This window comes from Chaetodon trifascialis, chromosome 5, assembly GCF_039877785.1.
Source record: "Chaetodon trifascialis isolate fChaTrf1 chromosome 5, fChaTrf1.hap1, whole genome shotgun sequence".
NCBI lineage: Eukaryota > Metazoa > Chordata > Actinopteri > Chaetodontiformes > Chaetodontidae > Chaetodon > Chaetodon trifascialis.
The window spans coordinates 17,812,763-17,827,500 of NC_092060.1; positions in this window are offsets into that span (position 1 = coordinate 17,812,763).

Below are 14,738 nucleotides of genomic sequence, written 5' to 3' on the forward strand. Positions count from 1 at the left end.
CTGTTTGACATAGTTAGGGAAATTCCACCTTATTAGACCTAATTATCATTCTTCAATCTGTTTCTACTTAAATAAGGTCCAGACAGCAATCAGTGAACGCACGCACGCACACACACACACACACACACACACACACACACACACACACACACACACACACTCAAACTCAATGTGGTCTTAATTTTCATTAATGCGAGGACGGTTGGTGCGTTGGCAGGGGAGCGGGTGAGTCTCACGGTACCTGAAACATAAAACATATCTAATCCCGTGATTCCATTAGCAGAGGGACATAACACATCATTCTTCTCAGCTCAAAACTACACACAGGTGGTCAAACACACTCACAGCTTCTCCTCACGAGCCACTAATAGTAACGCTCACTGCTCGCCACAGGAGGGCAACAGAGGCATATAAAAACAGCACGGTGCTACTTTTTACAAGAGCAGTCTATTTAACCTCTTTAACTACTGCCCAGTTATTTATTTAGGAAACAGTACTGTGGGCTGAAACAAAAGCATTTCCACTGGGGTTATTTACCCCCTGGCAAGACTTGGAGCAGGAGCTCTCTCCTTAATCTAATCCAGTGCTCCCCTCAAACACAAAAAACGAAGCATGAATACATCTTTTTGACACATCTACTCAGTTCCAGCCTGTTGTTCCCTCCAGTAACTTGGAGGCTTTTCTATGCATCTCAGTCTTAAAGCCATATACTGTTGCCTTGTCCAACTTGGAACGTATTTCTCCATTATTCTTCATTACTGTGATTCTGCCCCGTATCTCATCAGTTGTTTCACTGCATAGCTTCATACATCAGTGGGTGCGGCGAGTCCATCCTGTAAGATTAATGGACTTAAATCAACCCGATAGCAGCCCCAACACACAAATGCACGCCTGCACATTGTATCATTTATTGAAAAGTAATGGCCAAGGTAAGAGCTAAACTGATGACAGATGACTTTAAAATGAACTGAAATTAAAAATCATTTGAATTTGTTTTAATTTCAGTACCTTCAAATTTCTCTCATAAAGTCTACACAGGTAATTTGATACAGTCTCTGTGTGAGGTTGACTCTATTCATCAGCTCATCTCCAAAACCACACAAGCACTTAAGGCCGACAGTGTTGCATTCGTGTCATATCATTTATACTGTAACTGCAAGCAGCTGTGTGGGAGAAAAAAAACCTCACATTTCTGAATCTGACTTTGTAAAAAGAACAAACCACTGGCAACAAGGCTGAAAAGCCACCATCACTGACTGCTTAAATGAAATATCAGCACTAGCACAGTCAATTCAGCTGATTTTAAGGTGAGGTCATGCTAATCCAATAGGCTTTTGTTAAATTCAGCACATATCTCCTCATGGCCTGCTAGCTGTCTGTTCTTTGTGCGCGTTGAAAACAAATCCTGGCTCTGAAAGTGTGAAACAAACAAAGTGGCTCAGACTGAGCCATACAGCAGCATTCCAGCCAATCAGTTCGCTGGACTCGTTAACAACATAAGTTAGTATCTGTTGGGGTTTCCGAGGTTGGAGAGACCTCCCAGAGTCGAAAGGCTTGAAGACGGATGTGGAGGTTTCTCTATTTCTGGTTGATGGGTCAGTGTTGCTGTGTTTTGTTGATTTAATGTTTGTGATTTGTGTGTCAGTTAAGCAAAGTAAAAGTAATTACTCACATTACCATCTTACTTTCAGTTTGCGAAAATGTGCTGTTGTTGTGATGTTAGCGATAGCAGCAGGAGATTTGTGAGCATCGCTGTCTGGAGCTGGTGTGCTGGCTCTGGGAAACAGTCCCATCTTCTCTGCTCGCTGCGCGTCCGTGAATTTGGGTGACGTAGCTGCTGAAGGAGCACCGAAGGGTGGGGTGTATTTGTTTGGGCGTTGAGCTCAAATATCAGCAATCTTTGTCCAGAATGGCTCGACCCACCTTTAAAAGAATGCCCTGCTTGTGTCTGGTTTCAACTGCTGACAAACCACTAGAAAGACATAAAACAACAGAAATACCCAATTTAGTCTATTGATGTTGGCAGTGGAGGTGACCTTGACTCTGTAACTTCACCACATGAAGGAGACAGCGAAGACACCCTCCTTCGTATGGGACAAACACAACACTTAGTGTGCAGTAGCCTGACAATATCACACAGCAGGTGTTGCAATAACACGAACCAAAAGTAATGTCTGGTGCAAATCAGGCTTGGATGTTAGCGAAAGGTAGCAAAGTGGAAGCTAGTTAGCTTAGCTTGGAAGCTTCCACTTTCCGAGTGAAATACAAACTTGGTTCATACAAATGCTGAATGATGAAGAGAACAGATGTGTAGGAACATGACCAGAGCTGTGTGGAAAAGGGGAAAAACAGCATCTCCTATCAATGTTTGTGGGCTACACGGGGCTATGACATGCTCCAGTCAGTAGTGCACCACAGCTGCTGCAAAGACAAACCTGAGTCGTTCTCCCAGAATGTCGACAATAGCTGCAATATAGTTTACATTTTGCTACACAAAAGAAATTGAAAATTTTCTTTGACTTCAGACCCTTTTTGCATTATCAAGCATTACAGATCAAGCAGGTCCTGCGAGCCTTTGAGGCTCCTTTTTGGAGCGAGGAGCCAGGCATGCTGGCAAGAAAGATGTACAGATTTATTATAACCAAATAAGACTTTGGTCAAAATTGAAAGAAGATGTGAGAATGGAGTCCAGGTTGAACGTGGCCTGAGTTATACTTTGGACGGGCATTTGGACCTTCAGGGCATTTCGCGTAGGCCCTGATTACCCTCCCTGCTGTTTCTTTGCACGCTCCTGCTCTGGAGCTCAATGGGCAGAGCATGGCATCAGCCGCGCTGTGGTTAGACTCCCACTGTGGCTCCTCAAATTGAAACTGTATGTTTGCGAAGTACCGAAAGACCAATAATAAAATGTATCCTCCAAATTGCTTATGGTGCATTTGTACCCTGTGAGGCGAGTAGGTGCCTAAAAGTAATTAGCACATTCATCGTTTTTTTTTCCTGCTGTCTGCAAACAACAGACACCACAGAGAGCGCTACAAAATCAAAGAGGTCCCGCTGTGCCGTTGGGCCTGTGGGCCAATCAAATGTCTCCCTCTGGCTTGAATTATGACAAGAAGCTTTTTAAGCCACGGGCACAGAGTCAAACGAACCCTAAGTGCGCATAAAACCAAGGCAGCACTAGTACGGGACAAGCATATTCGCATAAATATGAGATAATTACACGACAGCGTCACGACCGCCGGCGACAGCACATGATGGATGAGCCAGGGAAAGAAAACATGAACAAGGCGAGCGGAGAAAGAGACAGGGCTACTGGTGTAACACAAACTGTGGACGGAGGGATGGGAGTGAAAGGCAAAACAAAAGATGGATTGAAGGAGGAGGAGAGTGCGGTGAAGGTCTTAGCGTCTCAGGCCTCCAGAAGTACCCCTCTCCTCTTGCCCTTCTTCTATTTCTGCCTTTTAAGGCACTCCACAACTTCAAGTAGATAATGAGTGCCTTGAAGCAGGCTGAGTAAATCAGACAGAGAACAACAGAGGGGGAGAGAAAGGTGTGCGTGGGGGGGGTGAGGGTGGATTGAGTGAGGCAGTGGGAAATAGTGGAAGGAAGAAGAAGATTAGAAGTGATAACAAATGAAGCGAGAGAGGCAGAGAGGGGATCTGAGCTGAGTGGAGATGTGTGATAAGATCTTGCATTAACTTAAAAGCATACTTTAATGAAACTCTACAGAGAGCTTTGGAGAGGGAGAAGCAAAGATGGGTCCCATGCAGGTTAGGAAAATACATATTCGTGGTACATGTTTATGAGGTCTTTGCATTTAATCCTGAATCCCCCTCTCACCATTCTTTACACTCATCACATTTCACTATTTACAGTCTGAACAGCCGCAGTTGGATTCCTGTCTTTCTTCAGCGTTCTTTTCAAAATGTGCTGCAGAGGGCAAACAGCACAGAAAAATGCTAAACTTGAATTTCTTCTCGCTTCGAAGGAGCCTTGAGAGGGCACAGCAAATTCAGGACTTCAGGAGATCACGACCTCATCGCTGGGTTCAAATCAACAGTAACTGAGTCAACTTTGACCTTTACTGGTTTCACATGTGTCAGGGTTCCTTATGCTTCAAACAATGTGCTTGTCAAGCTGTTGTTTTTCATTCTTTATACAACTGCTTCATTAGTCGAGTAAAGTCAGTTTTATATAGCCCAAAATTATAATTTGCAAGTTTGACTCAGAGGAATATGAACAGCACATCGCCTTTAGTTAGACTGATACAAAAAACTCGCACACACACATACAAAAAAAACCCCCTTCAACAGGAAACAACCTTCTAGTACAAACAAGCATGCAGAAATGCCAGCATGTATGTCGTATGTACAGCCATCACTTTTTATGTTTATGAAGCGGCCGTCCAAAATTGTGAGCTGTTCTCCTCATTTGTATGATTCGCCATGTCAAGACTTCAGAGACATGCAAAATATGCAGAGCTCTTGGAGAGAGCTCAGGGAGGCAGCATTGTGCAGCTTTGAGGTAACTATAACTGCAGGCATGCAAACTTGTCACTTTTAGTCAAAACTTGCTGTAGTGAATCCAGAACAGGTCACCCATGTGATTCCTGCAGAGCGTGCCTCAGCAGCTTCTACTGAAAGACAGCGGAGCGCAAACATCTGATGTTGGATGTGCGTGCATCAACTGTCAATAAAAGGCAGCAAGTGCTGACAGAAAGGGAGCCAATCACTGAGCCCAGGCCATCAGCCTGTGACCCGATTTGTGGAGAAAGGCAAAATAAATTTGCCACAGTGATGCGTGCCTGCCAGGAAACTACAGAGAGGGCGTCAATTGAAAACTGAAAAATATAGTCAGAAAGGTGAATGGAAACAGGAGGTTGAAGCAAACATGCATTGCTAACTAACATTGTTAGCTATCCTGCTACAGTAATGTTACCAGTTTGATAACTACATAACCTAGTGGTATTGGCTAATGATAGCTACATAATCGACCAGTACTCACTCACAGTGACAGCTAAGGTAACATTAGCTAGGAAGCTAATTTTACATCATCCTTACATGTGATGTCCATCTTACTCCATGGGCCAGATAAGCCATAACAGATTGGCACATTTACAAAGAACTGTGGCAGTAACCAGGATGTAACTCGTCGTACCCTTCAACAGAACGCACCAAATTCCGATCTTTCTCACTTCTTGCAGCAGACAATAAATACAGGTTGATTATACAACAATGCATACATTAGCGAGCTAAAACTGATCATGAGGGGTGTTTTTAGCTGCTAGTTTTTACATTAACTAGCCTGACATTATCCTCCAATCAACACGTTGGATACGATAACAAACGACAGACCAGCCCCAAACAGCAGAGGGATGTGACACAATGGAGCTTTTAGCAGCCTAAGAGTTAGATATTCCCTCAGATGTTGGTGAAGACCACAGAGGGAAAAGGAAAGCGAATGTTGAACTTCGATTAATCAAGCCCAGAAACATGACTCTAAATCAATGCTAATGTAAAACAAGCTTTATCAGGTTATAATATGCCAGTGTTGTGTTTACAGCTTGTTGGGCTGTCCCCAAGGGGCCAAAAATCCATCAAAGCATATTTGAAGCTGCTCCATCCAAGCTTAAACTGTGAACACAGCTTGTTACGCATAGAAAATCCAAACTGTCATAAAATGACCCTCTTGCCGGCTTGGCTAACTGTAGCTGCTGCAGACTGAAACAACTCTATCTGAGCATCTCTGTGGTACAGTTCAATTTCCCACTTTTCAGTCACCCTTGCTTGTCAAAAATGACAACAGTTCATCTAATAGAAAACAAATAGCACCCAAGCTCCAAATAATAATCTCATGTGATGTCAAGGAAAAAGAAGTCCCATTCTTTACCCTATTCTAAGCTCTGTCTCTGTTTTACTGTGTTTCTCTGTATTTTGCTTTCCCATTCATTCGGTTTTCTGTCCCAAAACCACAACAGTTGTGGGAAATCAGTACCAGCTGTCAGCACTTTGATTTGATTGTAGAATGTGTCAATCAAGCCGGGGCACGTTGCGCAAAAACTAATTCTAGTCACTCGTTATTTCAGCTCCCACTGAGCTCTTTGCTGGGGGATTAACTTTGACTGTCACAGAGAACCAAGGATCCCAGGGCGAAACTGACCAGCTCATCTGATCTGTGTTCCATCCAGAAAGAAAACCAAACATGAAAGCACAAACTTATTCAAAACAACGTGTTCTGGATCCCTTTGAATATTCTTGCTCCTAGCTGTAAATACTTGCATGGCAGGGTTGCATGGCAGCTGTGCGATTATTTTTCTTTTAGCATTCAAGATGTAAAAACTGTCTGGACTCAAACTGCCAGCGCTGAGAGAAACAGAGAGTCAGCCTTGTTCCTCACTGTGGGAATCTCTCCTCTGGATATCTGTGGTGGTTCTGCAGGTTTGAGATGAAGAGTTCAGATCTCTGTCAAACATCAAACTGGTGTCACAAATAGGATGTGATTGAAAACCGCTCAAAACTCACTCATCCGTCTGGTCAGACAGAGGAAAAAAAGCATACTCTCTCTCCTTCTCTAAACTTTCCTTGCTTACTTTCTCCTTGTCCGGCCTTCCAGGCAGACACAGGCATGCCTTGCTTGAGTTTGTTTTGGTCCAGTCTTGTCTTATTGCACTCAAATGGTGAAAGACCAAAAAGGAATTAAAGAAAATAAAACTCAGACAGCGTGACGGAATGAAGAAATAGCATCATATTACCATGGGGTTTTTAAGAGGACCGTAAAAAGATATGCCCTGTGTACTTTCCATGCTTGGAACAGGAAGATATTTGGTTCTGCCTTATACGCTTTTGAAATAGTGCACTGTGGGAGAGGAAAAGAAAACGGTCCAGTGTTTGTGAGACTTTAGGAAAGCAAAGGAGGAAGCTGTGTGTTTGAGGAAATGTCTGTTGTGTCCTTGCAGGTGTGCATATACAATGTCGGGGTGTGAGAATAAAGTGGTCTGTTATGAATGTCTGTGTGAGTTCTTTCACAATCATGTTGTGGAGAGAAAATGCTCCTTTATTCAGTGTTATTATGGAGAATGGCTGCAGAGATCAACACGAGATACAGCATTAAATTTTACAGTTCGGGTTTTTGTTAAAGTTAGGTTAAAGGATAGAATTGCCAATATTGTGTATTTTTGTCTAAAAATCCCATAAGCTGTAAGGAAGGACAAGCTGTATGCATGAATGCAAATTGTAAATGTCAAATGCTTCCCTCTCTTTTCTCCTTGACTGTATATTGCTCTCAACTCTTTCTGTGATTTTGCAGATACTTCCAAAGTCACATCGTATCGATCAATGCAAAACAGTCACTGTTACAGATGAGTCCTCTTTCTCCTGCACACTCTACTCAGAAAAGAGTAGAAAAAGGCTTTTGATTCTTGATATGGTTCATTTAAAAATGAGGCACTGTAGTTTCTAGCAAATTTCACTGAACAGTAAAAACTGCATTTGTTGGGGACTATTTTCAGCCGTGGACTAATACAAATTTGGTGCTCAAAATAATAATAATTATAATAACTGTCCATCATAATGAAGGAAAATGTCATCCAGAGAAACAATGTGGCTCAATGTTGTGTTTTTAAGTTTTCAATAGAGGTATATGAAACAAAGGAGTAAGCTGGATCGGGCTTCAGCTACGCAGACGACAGTTAAAGTTACATTTATTCATTTTATAGACTTACTTTTAAAGGGTGACATGTGGTTGTTAGGGTTAAGATTAGAGTAGATCCTCAGGGAATGAATGTAAGTCAATGTTAACGTCTCCTGCTAAGTGACAAAAACAAGTGTGCGAGAGAGAGAGAGAGAGTGTGTGTGTGTGTGTGTGTGTGTGTGTGTGTGTGTGTGTGTGTGTGTGTGTGTGTGTGTGTGTGTGTGTGAGGGCGTCTGTAGTTCTTCCATAATCTCCTGTCTTTGTGTGTCCCGCAGACAGTTTAAAAGCTTTCTATTTACCTTTCGCACCATTCTCCCATTTTCAGGTCGCAGAGCGGGATGGAGGTGTGTGTGTGTGTGTGTGTGTGTGTGTGTGTGTGTGTGTGTGTGTGTGTGTGTGTGTGTGTGTGTGTGTGTGTGAGAGAGAGAGAGAAAGAGAGAGAGAAAGAGAGAGAGAGAAAGAGAGTGAGAGCAAGAGAGAGCACTGTAAGTCCTCTTGTGTGGGTGGACAGCTGGTCCAAAACAGGCGTTTTAGTCTCTAACAAACCGTGACACGTCAAACATGTAACGTAGACCGCGACACAGCAACACATAAAATGCCTCATTGACTCCCACCCAATGCCTGGGGGGAAAGAAAAGAGAAAAAAATCTTTTTGCTCACACACAACTGCAACCATTAATCATAAATGAAATTTTACAAGGGATGGGGAGGAATATGATTGTCATAAAATGAGCAAAACAAATACGCGGAGGGAAGTTCCTGGCTATAAGTGCTGGAATCACCTCAGGATAGCTTGGCTCGGGGAACAAATGTGATGAGATATACCCTGTGTTTGGATCTGTGTGTTTACCTCACTCTGCTCAGTATGCCCCCCCCACCCCACCCCCCACCTGCCCCGGCTGCTTCCCCCTCTGTTTTGAATTCAGCATGTCTGTGCCTCTGCCAGGATGCATGTCAGTTATCAGACTTATTAGGTGCCATCACACATCTCCTCTATCATCCGTCTGTCATCTGGCACTGCTTTCTGTCAGTCTTTCTCTCTCTTTAAAAGTGGCTCTTTTCATCACTCTCTCACCACATTCCCATACAAACATATATTAAATGCAAACCCTGGCAAGACAGACAAGAGAGACAGAGAGAGAGAGAGAGAGAGAGAGCTTCTCTGAAGCTGTAACACCTGATTTTCAAGATTACAGAGTGTGAACTGAACTATCATGAACACTCCTCACAGTTTGTTTTGTACCATATGGAGATTTAAGATTTGAGCCTCTCCTCAGATCAACCTGAGACGTCACAATGCCATCAAACCTGTTTAGTTTTTACTGGACTTGAAGCTTGAAACGAAACTCAAGTTTGAGGTAATTAAAGATAAAGATCTGTAGTCAGAGTAATTGTCCCTGACTCTCACCTGCAAAAAGTCAGCTGTTACAGACTACACTGTGGCATTGCAGCATTCAAATACTTGTTTCTGATTGGCTGCTGGATGTCTGTTCACATCATATTGTAGGACACCTCAAACATAGCTTTGGAGTTCAAAAACTCTAAATCAGTGTGCATGCTATATTACCAGCTTTAACATGTGGCCTTCCTCGCCTCCTCCTCATCCTGTATTTTCACCTACCTTTTCTTTTTTTTTTTTTCATATTTTTAACGGAATGAAATGACTCTCTGTAATGTAAAAGGGTTGCTCAAATACCGCAGAGTCCACTGGGAATCAATAACAACACCTTTAGGACATCGTTTTGGTTCTCCAGTCGAGGAGGTCCTAGAGCTGGAGTCACTCCTCTTGTCAGCCTTGTGGGCAGCAGCTCTCAGCATACAAGCTCACACAAGCTGAGTGTACACTACTTGCCCTGCGTGAAATGGTGGAGAGATGATGTAAAGGAGTGATGATCCTAACTCTCATTGTCGATCAGGTATTTGTTTTAACTCGTCAGTGGAAATTTTGGGCTGAGAAAGATAACTATGGTGGGATGTCCATGTTGCTCTGCTCGATGTGTAAGGAACAGCTTGATCTCACCGGGCACGGCTCTGTGATGTCATGGTTTTGTTCTGTCCTCCACGTGGCATCTACCTGATCTGGAGCAGTTCAGAAGCTGAACGTTTCGCTTGTTTTGTTAACAGATTTCCCTTTGATTTTTGTGCTCCTACCATGGTTAAGTAGGCTACATAGTTTAATGGTTTCTTTTTTTGTCTGTTTTTATGATTGGAAGTCTGGAGGGTGGGTGGGATCGGGAAGGTGTTTTTTTTTGGAAATTGACCGGATGCTCTATGCTGTTCCTGCCCGGCTCAATCTGCTCTGTGCAGCTTGACGCCGCTTCCATCAAACATAGACTTGGCAGGTATTTTAAGTGGAGCAGAGCTGCTTCTCTAACGCTTCTGAAATGTGTTGTGGTTCGTCTGCCACTGGCTCCTTAGGTGGAATCAAGCCATAATGTTGGAAATTGTTTACTGCCACATTAACAATATTGTAAATCAAGGCTTGTTTCTGGGACTTTGTTTCAGCACATGGTCAGGTAAGACTTCTGTAAGACCTTAACACCTGTGCAACCACACACGAACATCCTCCCATACAAACCATTCAACCAGCAGATGAATGAACACCCAGTCCCATTTTCTCCCTAATTGCTTTTGAAAACATGTCGAGGAGCAGAGCAACATGGGGAATGACAGCTCCCGGTGTTTTCCTAAGGGACTAAGTCAACAAGCACAGACAGTGACATGAAAGAGCTCACACACCTCTGCGGGTTTGCTCACTCACACGGACGACCAATTGATTAACTCATAAATCAACCTCATCCCAGGCCCCGGGCCCTGGAGGGCCCCTCCACCCCCACCAACCCAAAAACAGCAGTGAGAAGCTGCAGCCCAACCCTGCACCCTCCAGCTAAGCAAGTGGAGGCGGGATGTTCCAGCTCATGGCAGAAACCCAGCAGGAGGGATAGGCCAGGTGGGGCAGGTATGGTGGGTGCTGCTGAGTAAAGAAAAAAAATAGGGTGGGGTCATGGAAACGACAGGTATAGTATTAGTTTGTGTTATTATAACGACAGAGAGGGATGGAGAAAGAAAACACAGAGGGGTTTAAAGAGGGATATAAATGTGTTAAAACGACAAAGGAGAAGATAGGCTGAATCAAACACTGTGTAGTACTGCCAAAACGGAGAGAAGCGAGGGGGGACAGATATGGAGAGAAAGAGGGAGAGAAAACATAGAGGAATGCAGTAAATCCCTAAGCGACTGAGCAATCCTCTGGAGAAAGAAAAGAGGAATTTTTATGTGCTGCAGGTGAGCAGAACAGAGAGGGAGGGAGAGGGAAGAGGAGACGGAGAGAAGAAGAGAGAAGGAGATAGACAGATGGAAAAAGAGGGAGAGAACGCGGGGGTGGCCGAGGGAATTTGAGGAGAGCGTGAAAGGGTTTGATTGTAGCAGAGAAAAGGGGACACGTGGGGAGAAAATGAAGCAAAAAATGGCACAAAATTACACAAAATGGCTTCTTGTGCCGTTAGAGAGGATGGACATGGTGACGGAAGGCAGAGAGACACACGGAAAAGAAATTGGGAGACAGAGTGTGACAATACAAGGATAAATAGCAAATGGACGAGACAAAGACAGGGAGGAAGAGGAGGTCTGAGAACGACTCGATGAGCGCATCTGTGTCTTAAAGGCATACGCAGGGTTTTGAGAGATTGGTCTTATTGGTCGGCTCCAACCATGAGATCACACACACCAAAATCATCATGTGGGACAAAAATCTTGTCGAATGCTATCTGGATCAAAGACACACGATCTTTAATAGACAACAGAGTCTTATTTTGTGTAAACTATTGACTGATAGGTCATTGTCTCAGTTGAGTGTGTGAAAATCTCTATTCTGGTGCATTTACTGAATTCATACCAGGCAATATTTTTCATTTTATGATGATTCTGATTCATGTAGCAGTCTAACTACGTAACATAAATATTGTGCTTTGTTGCATGACCGCTACATGTGTTAACAGGTGTTTTACTTACCTTTGCACCCAAGAATACAGAATGTTGTAAGAAAACTGATTTTAGCAACAGATTTTAGATGAAACAATCAACAAACAAGTATTAATGCACCATGTTAAACCTCCGAGGGTGAGTGCACAGTGAGAAAGTTTGGAAGGATTTATTGTCAGTCTTCTGTTATTGACATCATCAGTGATCCTCCACATAAAACAAGTGAATCTCCTGTATAAATAAATGATTACATCATGGCCATCAGTCTTAATTATTTCAACTTTCGGTTGTTTTGGCTGTCATTTTGGGTTAGAGGATGGCTTTAAATACTGTGATGAACAGCCACTGTGGAGATGAATCAGAGCTATAACAAATTCAAAATGTTTTATTGTTGCAACAGGGGAAAAAAAGCTGCATCACAATTGCAGAATTCATCCACAATTGATGAAAATGAATATATTTTCTGGTATCTCCGGGGAGCTTTAGCTTCAGCTAATTTTTCACTGTGTACGCAAAAGAATGAGCTTATCAGCTCATTAGGTGTTTCTTACAGAAATGCTTTAACTTTTTTAAGACATTTTTATACACAAATGTTCTTCCCTTTCCCCCATTTTAGTCTAGTTCATCCAAGCTTTGCGACTATTTTAACTTCCAGCGTCTAAACAGTGAGTGCTCAGTGCTATTACCATACACGTTTTAGACAGAATAAATAGTCCTTAAGGAGGAACTCCATCAATTGTACACATCAAAGTTTGTTTACAGGTCTTGAGAGTATTACTCCAAATGTAAAAACATTTGTACAAAGCCTTTTGTGCCCCTGATGCAGCTGCGTAAAAGCCTCATAAATTGCCTCAAGTGATGTCTAGAATCTCCAACCAAACTGCCGCTGTGCTGCATTGTGGGTAATGCACGTGTAGGTGCCAGGTTTTGACTCAGAAAAGGAACACATGGAATAAAAATTCCTGGTTCTACTTCATTGATTTTGGTGGTGGGGGAGTTTACTGTGCAACGAGGGTGCAATGCTAAATCACTGCAATGTCCAAAAAGTTCAGTTTTTTTAATCAATTTTGAGACGATGCCAGTGGACATCATCCAACATGATCTATGTGCAAGTGATAAATCCAGGCACCGTAGCACTTGACCTCGATTAGCAGACACAGAGGAATTCGGCAAAATCTCGGTCTGGAGTGAAGGAGCCAGAAAAAAAGAAGAGAAGAGGTGCTCTCCAAGAGCAAATAAAAGCTCTTTAACGAGACGGCCGGCACATCAACTCCTCTGTAGGTCGTAAGTCTCAGATCTCGGGCCGCCACTCAGACAGACGGGCCCGGCTGAGCAGCAGAAGCCAATAATGTCGATGCCTTGTCACTCACAGTATCTGTTCTTATCGAAGGAGTCGCCAGCTGAGTCATGCAGACAGAGCTCGGCTATCCTGTTACGTATTAGTTACAGCAATTTGTCTCTGCTTTGCTGACAGAGAGAGACAGACAGAAAGAGAAAGAGACAGGCAACGGTGAGTGATGGCTGTTAGATAGCTATGCATGACAAGCCTCGTTCCAACAAAATTCTGACACATAGAGATAATGATTCACACACGTGCTGCGCTTACAAGCCCACACACGGCAAACAATACACACACACACAGATAAACACACACACACACAGAGACCATACAAAGCCGCCTTTGTTGACTACTGGCGGCCTCTCAGTCGTTGCTTACTGAATGTAAAAAACACACAGCGACTTGTGTGTGCATATGTGTGTACATGTGTGTAATGTCTCTGTCAGCGTTAACCCTTTCCCCCACTGAGTGAAAGTCATGCGTGTGATGATGTGTCAGCACTGACGCAGTCGACCTCCCGTACAAGTCACTTCCTGCTCGGCAAATGCTGCTTTTTGGGGTTCGTGTGCGCACTTGTTTCTCACCACATGGTCCACATTTGTGTGCTTGCGACTGTGTGTGTGTAGTCAGGGCGGATGTGTGCAGGTGTGTACCTCGGAGGAGATGGAAGAGAGATTCTCATTGATCCTTTAATATCTGGCCTGGGGCGAGGAGAGGGAGCCAGAGAGGTGCAGAGCACGTGGGAAAAAAGCACCGTCGAGTGCAATAAAGCCAAACAAGAAAGAAAGACAGAAGATAACAGGTGAGGAAGCGATAAAAGAGTGGATAGACGACGAGAGGAGAGCGAAAAAACGATAAGAGGCAGAGGAGAGCGGGGGCACCGAAACACAGACACAACAAGAGAGCCAGGCAGTCGGTGGGATTATGAGGGGCGTGTTTACCTGTGCCTGTTTGTGCTCGTGTAAATCCCTCACTGTCACAGGTCAGAGGGACGTTTGGGGGGGAAGAGGAGCTTCGTGAGATAGTGTGATGAGAAAAGAAAGCAAAGTGGGAGGAGGGATGATGCTGTGGGAGGTGGGAAGAGAGAGATGAAAGGGAAAAAAGAGAGATCGTAAATTTTCACCAGGACAGACAAATAAAAAGTCTCTCATACCCCGCCTCGCTCGCTCCAGTTTTTGTCATGAATGTGAGCCGGCCTTTGTTTTCCAGAAAACGCCCCGACCCCAAACTCCTCTCCCCTTGTGCCAATCACCCGAAACCATCCCTATAAAACTAAAACCATTGCAAACAAAAATCTCATATGTATTTCTTTTTTGTCTCAATGGGCTCCCAAATGACCAATAACACCATGCTCTGTACAAAAGCAAGTATTTATTCTCTCTTGAGTTACGGTACAGTATTTTCACACTGGAGAAAAATAAATAAACATCTTGTTCAATAAATATTATAGCGATATGATCCATAACCTTTAGCCATGTCATTCAAGGCACATTGCAAAGACATAACAATAGGTTTATTTTGAAGAAGAAATTAAGCCATCTGTAAGTCTCTGGTTTCGTGTTTTAAAAGGTGCTGAAAAAATGTGTTAAGTAACTAAAAGGAAGAGTTCAACATTTTGGAATACACACTTTTTTGCTGTCTTTCTAAGAGTTAGATGAGAAGACTGATACCACTCTCATAGCTGGAGCTAGAAGAGGGTTAAGTTAGCTTAGCAGAAAGACTGAAACTG